Genomic DNA, 10,051 nt, shown 5'->3' with positions numbered 1-10,051 from the left:
GTTAGCTTGAAGTCTGCTGATAATCATAGGAGAGAGATGTTAGAAATAATAATGGTCAGCTCTAGTTTTCATTGTTATTAAAACTGTGAGTAAAATGGAATGGATATGACAGAAAAAAATCACCAGAAATAAATGTTTATTGCACAACAGTTGCTATCATTTGATGCCAGAAACACGACATTATGATACACAATTTTTTCACAACAAAAATTCCTGTTAATGGCTGGCATTAACTCACACAAAAACATCACATAATTGGTTAACAGAAATCAAAATGCCAGTTATTTGGTAGTACTGATGCACATAAATGAATTTCCTGCCACAAAATAGCTGAACTATGAAAATATTTGAAAATAAAAGTGAGATTTTTTTGCATCTAATGGTGTTATTTAACTGTGCAATGCCACAAAGCCAACACGCTCACTGGTGATGTATAAGCAGATTTGAAGCAAGTTAGGACATGGACAGAAAGAAGAGCTTTGGAATTTTTTTCAGTTTATGTTCAGAAAGTGAAAAAGCACAGCCAAGATTAAGTTGAAATTATGAAGTTTAAAGGTAACAGAAGTATAGATGATATAAAACAGGACTGTGGTCAGGCAATGTTGCAGAGGTGAAAACAATTTGTTTTAATGATACCTTGGTTAGATTGACTGGAGCATGTCATTAAATAAACCTTTAAATGTCTTTTCAACATTAATTATACATCCAGGGCAGCATTAAACAGGCATCAGCTGTCTTTGGGAGACTCGGCATAGAGTCTTTCAGAACAGGAGCTTTCATCCCTCCACAAAGGTCGCCGTATACCAAGAGGTCTGTGTCACCACCCTCCTTTATAGCTGTGAAGCTTGGGTAACCTACAGCCGTCACATCAAGTCCTTGGAGTGCTTCCACATAAGCTGCCTCCAGCGCATCCTGGGAATTACCTGGCGTGAGCGGGTGCCTCACACTGAAATACTTGTGAAGATCAACTGCAGAAGTATTGAGGCCATGATCACCCAGCGTCAGTTGCAGTGGCTGGGGAACGTGATAAGGATGCCCCCATGTTGGCTACCCTGCAGAGTGTTATACAGCCAGCTACATCACGGTTGACGCTCAGCTGGAGGGCTGAAGAAGCGCTATAAGGATCAGATGAAGAATGCTTTAAGGAAGTGCAAGATCAATCCTGAGGATCTGGAGGATGTTGCTGCTGACCGTAACACTTGGCGACATCTGTGTAGGGACAGGGTTCGTATTCTGGAGATGGAAAGAACAACCAGAAGACAGCTGAAGAGAGCCAGAAGAAATGCAGTCATGGTTGCCATCACTACCACCACTACCACATATACATGTCTCACCTGCAGTAGAGCTTGTGGGTCCAGGATAGGACTGTGTAGTCATCAAAGGTCTCACCATCAAAAGAGTGGACGTCATCATCGGATTTTGATGGACAACTGAAGATACGATAAGTGTTCAAAGATCTCATTCTGAGCCAACAAGTCAATACCCAGCTGCAATATAGTGAAAGAACAGTTTGAAGATACTTTATTTCAATCTCTATATTGCCCAGATATTATGAGGTAATATAAACTATACAGTATGGCTGCTCAGGTAGTTGATAGTATAGGGGCAAAGAGACCTATATGTTGGAACATGGTTTGCCTTTAGGAAGGGCTGTATAGAATAGAAACTGTGATGTAGTCAAACATCTCCTGACCAAAAGCAAGATGGGGACCACGAAGGATGGGCTTCGGAGATGGAGGTGGGCTTCAGATCAGCAACGTTAGGGAATTGGTGATTCAGTGGGTAAAATAAAGCCTGAATTCAGGCGTGTTTGTATCCTCAGTCAAAGCTGGTTGTCCCTGGAGTGTGGAACAGCAGCTGATCCTCATTTTAATTTCTACAACAGTTTGAAGTGATAAGATGAAAATGAAGGAACATTCAGAACTTGAATTACATCAAGGAAGCCATATTTGAATGGTTGCTGACTTATCCAGAGATCACAATCTGGAGATATATGTTGATGCCCCATATTATGGATGTAGCCTGGGGAAAAGACAACAAGACGCAAGACAACAAATACTTTTTTGGGTCTTAAATTCCTTTATCTGTTTTAGATGTTTTATTACAGAAAGAGGGTATCAAAATAAAAACAACAAAATAAATTTTAAAAAACAGTTGCCGCTATTACAATCTCAGTTTAACTTCAGACCACACCCTTGTTACATCTGCAGCATAAAAATAAATAAAACAAATAGACAAAACCTAGACGGTAGCGGCAATTCTAAAAAAAAACAATACAAACAATGTTAGAACCCCACCAATCCTGTACCTTATACACAACGTTGAAAATATGAATAAATACATCTCATCTTAACTAAGAGATATACTCACATTTGGCACACACATACTTAACTTCCAAACACATATAGGCCAGACCTTGAAACGAGTTCTCCTCACTCACGCTACGTGAACAGAAATTAACACATTCATATTACTCTGTTACATTTACATTCAGTCATGAAACAATAAAGAAAGACAAATAAACATTTACAATATAATGCCTTGTAGTTGAATTACTAAAAACACTAACTTGTTAGGCCAATTAAGGAACTTCGCAATCAGGCTATTAAACACTGATCAATTTACTCACAAAAATCTAAAGCATTCACATGTAAAGCACATCAAATTACTGATATTCTAGATTTACAAACAAGTATAAATGTACTTATATGGATGTTATCAAATATTATTCACCTTTCCCCACCAAACCTGAGAAAAGCATTTGAATGCTGTCCTTTCTAGAACATGGTAACTCTTCATTCTATTCCACCCATGAAAAATAACATCACAGTTTTCTCTTAAAGTCACTGGCAGCTATTTTAGCATTACCAAGGTGAATACATAAGTGCACTTTAACAATAAAGAAAATGATATTCAATGGTCACCTGGTTACACTGAACAATGATGATAATCTTAGATAAACTGCTCAACAAAATCACAATTGTGGAACTATTTCTACCAATGACTTGATAGTGTTATTTGATATGTTATAATACAATGATATATTGTGGAAAGGTTACTCTCCTTCCAAGTTAAATCCAAGGCATTGTATAATGTATAAGGTACATGGGATAAATGAGTTAATTATGCATTGGACAGATTTATGCAATGTAGCAATAAATCTGAAACTTCAAACCAGTCAGGTACAGGAACAGACTGATACCATGTTACATTAGTTCAGGAAAGAAGTCCAATTTCTGAGAAATTTATTTTGGTCCATTTCTAGGCCACATTTTTTTTTCTCAGAGGAGTGATGTTCCATAATTTTTCAACTCAGATAGCTGTCATCATAGATTCAGTTTCAGGAGAAATGAGTGGACTGCCAGCTGTTTGCAGCAAATCATGAACACAAGACATTCTGTAGACGCTGGAAATCTTATCACACACATACAATGCTGGAGGAACTCAGCAAGTCAACAAGCTTCTGTGGAGGGGAATAAACAGTCGATGTGCCAAGACCATTCATTAGGACTGGAAATGAAGGGGGCAGCAGCCAGAATATGAAGGTGGGCAGAGGGGAAGGAGTACAAACTGGCAGATGAGGGAGAAGATGGGTGGAATGAAGTAAGAAGCAGGGACCAGTAGCTGGAAAAAGTGAAGGGCTGAAGGAGAAGTGGATAGGAGTGGAAGAAAGGGGAGGACGAGGGAATCAGAAAGAGGTGATGGGCACATTAGAAGAGAAGTGGTTCAAGGCTAATGAAAATGGGAAAAAAGAGAGAAGGAGTGAGGGGGAGAAATTATTGGAAGTTACACTGCTTGAATTCTTTCAGCATTTTGGGTGCAGCAGTTGTTATCATCTTCCTTTTAAATTACCTTCCCATAGGAACAATGTTGAATTTCTATTTGCTTCCAGGCAATTGGGAAAAAATGTAAACCTGAAATAAAAAAGAGGCAGAAAGAAGTTGGGGTTAGTACTGAATCAATAAAATTACATTGGATGCTGCTTAATCTTAATATTACATATTAAGTTCCAATGAAGACAATGGAATGTAATGTGTGGTGGTTACAATCAAAGACAAAATTTTCTCCACCAAAGAAAAAGAATCACAATTTACTCTCTATGTACTGCATGATTTACAGCTATCACCAGCAGGCTCTCTTCTGAAAAGATGGATGATTTATAATATCTATAACTGCTTCTGCTTTGAAGTTTAACTTTCTCACATTCACTATTTATGTAAAAAACACTGAACTTCATTACTGTTCTACAGGGTCAGCCAGCATTTAGTTACCCATCCCTAGCTGCCCCTGAGAAGGTGATAGTGAGCTGCCTTCTTGAACAATACTTGGGCGTGGTATACCTGCGATGTTATTAGAGATTTTGACCCAGACAACAATGAAGGAATCAGGAAATACTTTCAGCTCTTGGGTGGCAACTTCCAAGTGGTGTCTCTCTCATGTTTTTGCTTCCCTTGTCCTTCCAACCAGCAGAGGTGGTGGGTTTGGTAAAAAGTCTAAGGTGTTGTAAAGAGTTTCTGCAATGCATCCTCAAGGAGTTACAAACCGCTGTTACTGTGTGCTGGTGGAATGAAAGAATAGTTGTGGATGGGGTGCCTATCAAGCGTGTTGCTGTGTCCTCAAGCTTCTTGAGTGTCGTTGAAACTCCACTCATCCAGACAGGAGGATTGTTGTAGTACTCCTGCTGCCCACTGAGACAGATCTGAAGATCATTCCAAAAAGAAAGCTCATAAGTACTTCAACATCCTCACTATCAATTATCTCCCATCCAAAATCATGCTCATTACTATTTTCAGGTATATCACCAAATCCAGAGCTTTTGTGGATTGATTTTCCACTTGATCCTCAGTTTGCTGGCAGCTGAGACAGCACTCACTCAATCATCTTTGCTGGCTGATATACTTCATACGGAACAGAGACTGATGTTCAGCCTTTTAAAGTAGAATCATTTTTGTGGGATTTCCAATATTACCTCACAAATTAAGCACTTCTAATTCCTGACCTGCTTTAAAACTGACTAGTAAATCTTTAAAATCTATGAGAACAGGAAGCCCTTCACTTTAAATCTCCCGTCAACCAAGACTGCTGGGTACTTACGTGTCTGCTGTAACCTTGTACTTTAAACTGTGAGCATGTGAAGTCATTTCTTCAGCATTTCAATCTGCTTCCAATATATGCAAACTTAACATGATCAAAAGGATATTTGATTGATGTTTCACTCAAGGAAAAGAGGATTTAAACATGATAGGCCATAATGCTCAACATGCTCTGGTTGACAATATTTTTAATACTGATGATAGCAAGGACACCAGTCTCAAGTTATTAAACATGCTCTTTATGATGTCCACCAAATCGTCATCATTCATGTTAATCTCTGTTAGAAAAAAGCTGGCAACCTGTTGGAGGAAGTTGTTTCTTACTCTGCTCTTCTCTGCACGATTGTTGACAAAATATGTTTATTATTTTTTAGTCCCTTCGTACACCAGAGTAAGATTCTCTATCCAGATATATATCTAAAGGATAGTGGTATTCTCCATGGGTCCAAGTGATGACTAATTGATGCTTGAAATTTCATTTCTTCCCTCTGACTTGGCAGTGGCTTCTAAGAATCAGATACTAAATTGGGAAATGAGGCCTGGGACATTAAGATTTCACCATGCAAGCTTGTTGCTGGCCTAAACCTGTGCATGCAATGATCCCAGGCCAGGCTTTTGATTTTACCTTCTGTAGAACAAAACACTCGAAGTTGGCATATTAATCAATTTCAGCCCACTACTTCCATCTTACTTCAAAGCACATCACTTGATCTAAGATGAACGGAAGTTAATTGCTGAAAAGCTGACACAAGGTTTTGTTTTGGGAATACCTCAGAGTCTGTGGAACCCAGCATCAAGGCAGAGAAGAACTTCACAGGATCTTTGAACCTCCAACGATCCTGTATTCCAGCTTTGCATGAAGTGTTAGATGGCACCAAGGCCAACATTCTGTCTTTTAAGCTCATGGCTATTCCCTAGATCCTAAAACCACGTACTGACTCAAGGCCACCTCAGGAGGCAAATTCTGTGCCAAGTGCAAGAAGATCCTGTTTATGAAATGAAATCCAGTGATGTTCTGATTTAGATCGACTGAACTTACTTTTGATGATCAGTGCCTTGACAAGGATTGTGTGGGGAAATTTGGGGTTAAAGATTTTCCTTAAGAGTAACACAAAGGCAATGTAGATGATACATCCATAATACTATTAATGCTGTGAAGCACTAGCTCATTGTTCTTTGACTTTGGTCCTCAAGATGATTAAAGCACAGACTATCAGATTTGGCAACAGCACAGGTGTGAAAAATACATGGAGCAAAAACAACTAAAAAAAAACTGCTATAGCTATTATTCAGCTGCAACATTTAACCCACCCAAAAGCTTCACGATGACTTATGGGGATTTGGATTTTGTCTCACTTGCCAGAAATGAGGGACTAAGTTATTTTCATAGACTCAGTTGGTAAATGAGATTTGTTGAACTGGGAGGATCGGCAATTCATACACACACATTTTAATTAACTACCAAGTGACATTACAATCCAGCTATAATTACTCACAAGCACACAGACATGTGGAAGGTTGTGACAAACCTACCTTTAAGAGAGCTATTGTTGGTACACTGAACCAATGACTGATAATATAAACTTGAATAATTGCAGATTCACCAGAAGTTGACACTTGGGTTTTACAGATTCAAGGTTATGCTGAAGTTACATTTTCCAGTCCACCGTCGAGATAGATGAAGTTCAGCCTTATGAGACTGGATGTTTATTGATGTGGCTTCTAATGCTATATTGAAACTTTTTTAAAAGTCAGATTTTCACACCCACATCTTTAATGTTCTAAGGCACTGGCACAATTCGTAAAGAATTTTGTTTCACAGCTCAATTAGTCATAACCTTGCACAGACCTGTTGAGTGCTCATTAAAAGTGAGGGATGACAGTACGGAAGAACTGTGTGTTCCAGCAGCACTATCAAACAATTCCAGATCAAGCTTACCTTGGAGCAGAAAAAGTGTTGGACACCCATGGCTATAGTACACAGTGATATTTCTACTTGTCATCATTTCAGTCCTGAATACACGGCTGGCAGTTTTATTATAGATATCTATTTCTAAGAAAAACTCTGAGAGAAAAAAAATAATCTTCTGCCATTTGGGACCTTTAATGTGTGTGAGTGAAACACCACATGCCTCAACTGAAAAGCTAAAGTTGTCAAAGATAATCCTCCAGGAGCTAACTTAGAATTTCAAAAATGTATTTTCTATTGCTAAGCATGAGAGCTCTCAGATATTTTAAACAGTAACCAGATTTATTACAGTTAGCAATTATAAATGATTAAAAGTGAAACCAACCAAGCTATACTAGTGCACTTTGCTCACTTTACAGACCATTTTTAATCTTACAGGGTTTAGTTATTTTAAAAATTGATCAACACTTCATAACACTTAACAATTAAATCTATTTTCTAAAAAAATCACAAGACCAGTACTAGTTTTAATCAAGACTTGTTAACAAAATAATTGATGTTTCAGTTGCTTTCTAAGCTTTTGTGGATGAAAATAATTTGCACCTGTAATACAAAGGCAACCATGGGTGAGTAAGCTGAGTGAAAAAACTAACCGGTTATTTGAAATGATCCAAGTCTACACTGTAGAAGGATTAATTCCACTTTTTTTCCCTCAAAATAACTTAACTTGCAAAAGGAAAACACATCAAATTCACATAATTAATTAATAAGCTACTGCTAGCAATTATTGCATCCAAAGGTTATGAAATTTGAATTAATGTATTTTACACTGCAGGCCAGGCCTATTCCAGAAGCGTTTAATTTAGGACTGATTATCATAATTTCTTAATAGGTTGTTGGGTCATTTGTAATTAGCTTAACAATTATATTCTCCACATTTCACTGGTATTGAACTTATGAGCCTTGAGATGTGGGTGGAAAGCTGATGGTTTAACCCACCCATCTTGCATGTTAAAGTTGCTGCAGTTGACATAATTACTTAATTTGCACAGCATTCTCCAGCTTCTCAGAGGTATCTGATTTATCTACTTAATTATGTAAAATTGGGCCAAAATAACATGTTTTAAATCTTTCCTATAACACCAGGGCACTTGGATACTGCTGGGGTGGGGGAGGACATCATAGTGGTCAAGTCTCCGGCACTGAGACTAATTCTGTGACTTAGAAGGGAAGTAGGGAGAAGAGATGAGCTGTGGCAGTAAGGAATTCATTAGGTAAGGGAATGGAAAGGAGGGTCAGTGGATGAGAACGAGATTCCCAGATGGTATACTGCCAGGGTGCGAAACGTCTCGGACCGAGTCCTCAGCCTTCTTAAGTGCGAGGGTCATGGTCCATGTAAGAACCAATGGCATAGGCAGGAAGAGGGATGAGGTTCTGCAAAGTGAGTTTAATGAGTTAGGTGGGCAGGACCTCTAGGGTTCTGATCTAGATAGATAGATAGACAGATAGATAGATAGATACTTTATTCATCCCCATGGGGAAATTCAACATTTTTTCCAATGTCCCATACACTTATTGTAGCAAAACTAATTACAAACAATACTTAACTCAGTATAAATATGATATGCATCTAAAATCACCCTCTCAAAAAGCATTAATAAATAGCTTTTAAAAAGTTCTTAAATAGTTTACTAAAATACATTGAACGGTAACTTAAGCTCAGTCCTAACCCCGGCACTTTAACATATCTTACCCCTGGCAGTTGAATTGTAAAGCCGAATGGCATTGGGGAGTAATGATCTCTTCATCCTGTCAGAGGAGCATTGCATCGATAGCATTGTTACTCATGCCATATGATAGAGAGGCCTGAAATAGATTGATTATACAGTTTAAGATGTGGCTAAGAAGTTGGTGTAGGAGGGAGTGTGTAAGATTTTTGGACCAGTGGACTCTCTTCCAGGGAAGGAGGGACCTGTACAGAAGATTATGTTTGCACCTGAACAGGAAGGGGACTGATATCCTAGTGGGAGGTTTGCTAATACTGCACGGTGGGGCTTGCAGGGGGCTGGGAACCAGAGTGCGAGAGCAGTTAGTGGAGGGGCTACAGAGACAAATGTTGTTAAGACTTGTGACAAAGTCGGGAATCAAAAGGTTGAGCATGGTGCAACTAATGTCCTAAGCTGCGTATATTTCAATGCAAGCAGTATTGTAAGAAAGGCAGGTGAACTCAGGTCATGGATTAACATATGGAATTATGATGTTGTAGCTTTTAATGAGACTTGGTTGCAGGAGGGCCAGACCTGGCAGCTCATTATTCCAGGGTTCCATTGTTTTAGATGCAACAGATTGGGTGGCATTAAAGGAGGAGGAGTGGTGTTACTAGTTACGGAAAATGTCATGGCATTGCTCAGTCAGGACAGACTGGAGAACCTGTTTAGTGAGGCATTATGGATGGAACTGAGAAATAAGAAAAGTATGAGCATGTTAATGAGGCTATATTACAGACCACCACCAGTCTGAAGGATTTAGAGGAACAAATTTGTATAGATTTTGCAGCCTGTTGCAACAAAAAAGGTTATTATAGTAGGTGAATTTAACGTTTCACATATTGACTAGGTCACCCATACTGCAGAAGGACTAGATGGGATAGAGTTTGTCAGATGTGTTCAGGAAAGTTTCCATAATTAGTATGTAGAAGTCACAATGAGAGACTGTATGATTCTTGATCTGCTATTAGGGGACAAGACATGGTAGTTGATAGAAGTTTATTCAGGTGAACACTTTCCATCTAGTGATCACAATGCCATTAGTTTCAAAGTAAATATGCAAATAAATAGGTCGATCCATGGGTTGAGATTTTAAGTTGGAGAGTGTGGAATGGGACAGGCTGGTTACTAGCAAAGGTGTACTTGGTAAGTTGGAGGCCTTCAAAATGAAATTTTGAGAGCACAAAGCTTGCATGTACCAATTAGAATAAAAGGTAAAGATAACAGGTATAGGGCACTTTGGTTTTCAAGACATATTGAGGCCCTGGTTAAGAAATAAAAGG

At 38.6% G+C, this 10,051-nt stretch overlaps 1 long non-coding RNA gene across 1 annotated transcript; it reads right to left on the bottom strand.

The window, feature by feature from the left end:
• Window positions 1-263: 263 nt before the first annotated feature.
• On the bottom strand, window positions 264-7,214 carry LOC140727309 (uncharacterized). Its single transcript, XR_012098820.1, has 5 exons — window positions 7,033-7,214; window positions 3,853-3,914; window positions 2,371-2,441; window positions 1,335-1,487; window positions 264-1,233 (listed from the first exon to the last, which is right to left on the bottom strand). It is a non-coding gene; the product is annotated as an uncharacterized lncRNA (long non-coding RNA).
• Between the last annotated feature and the right edge of the window lie 2,837 nt (window positions 7,215-10,051).

Source organism: Hemitrygon akajei, chromosome 5 (assembly GCF_048418815.1).
Source record: "Hemitrygon akajei chromosome 5, sHemAka1.3, whole genome shotgun sequence".
Classification (NCBI taxonomy): Eukaryota; Metazoa; Chordata; class Chondrichthyes; order Myliobatiformes; family Dasyatidae; genus Hemitrygon; species Hemitrygon akajei.
The sequence above is the reverse complement of the archived record's forward strand: the minus strand, read 5'-3'. Positions and strand labels throughout refer to the sequence as shown.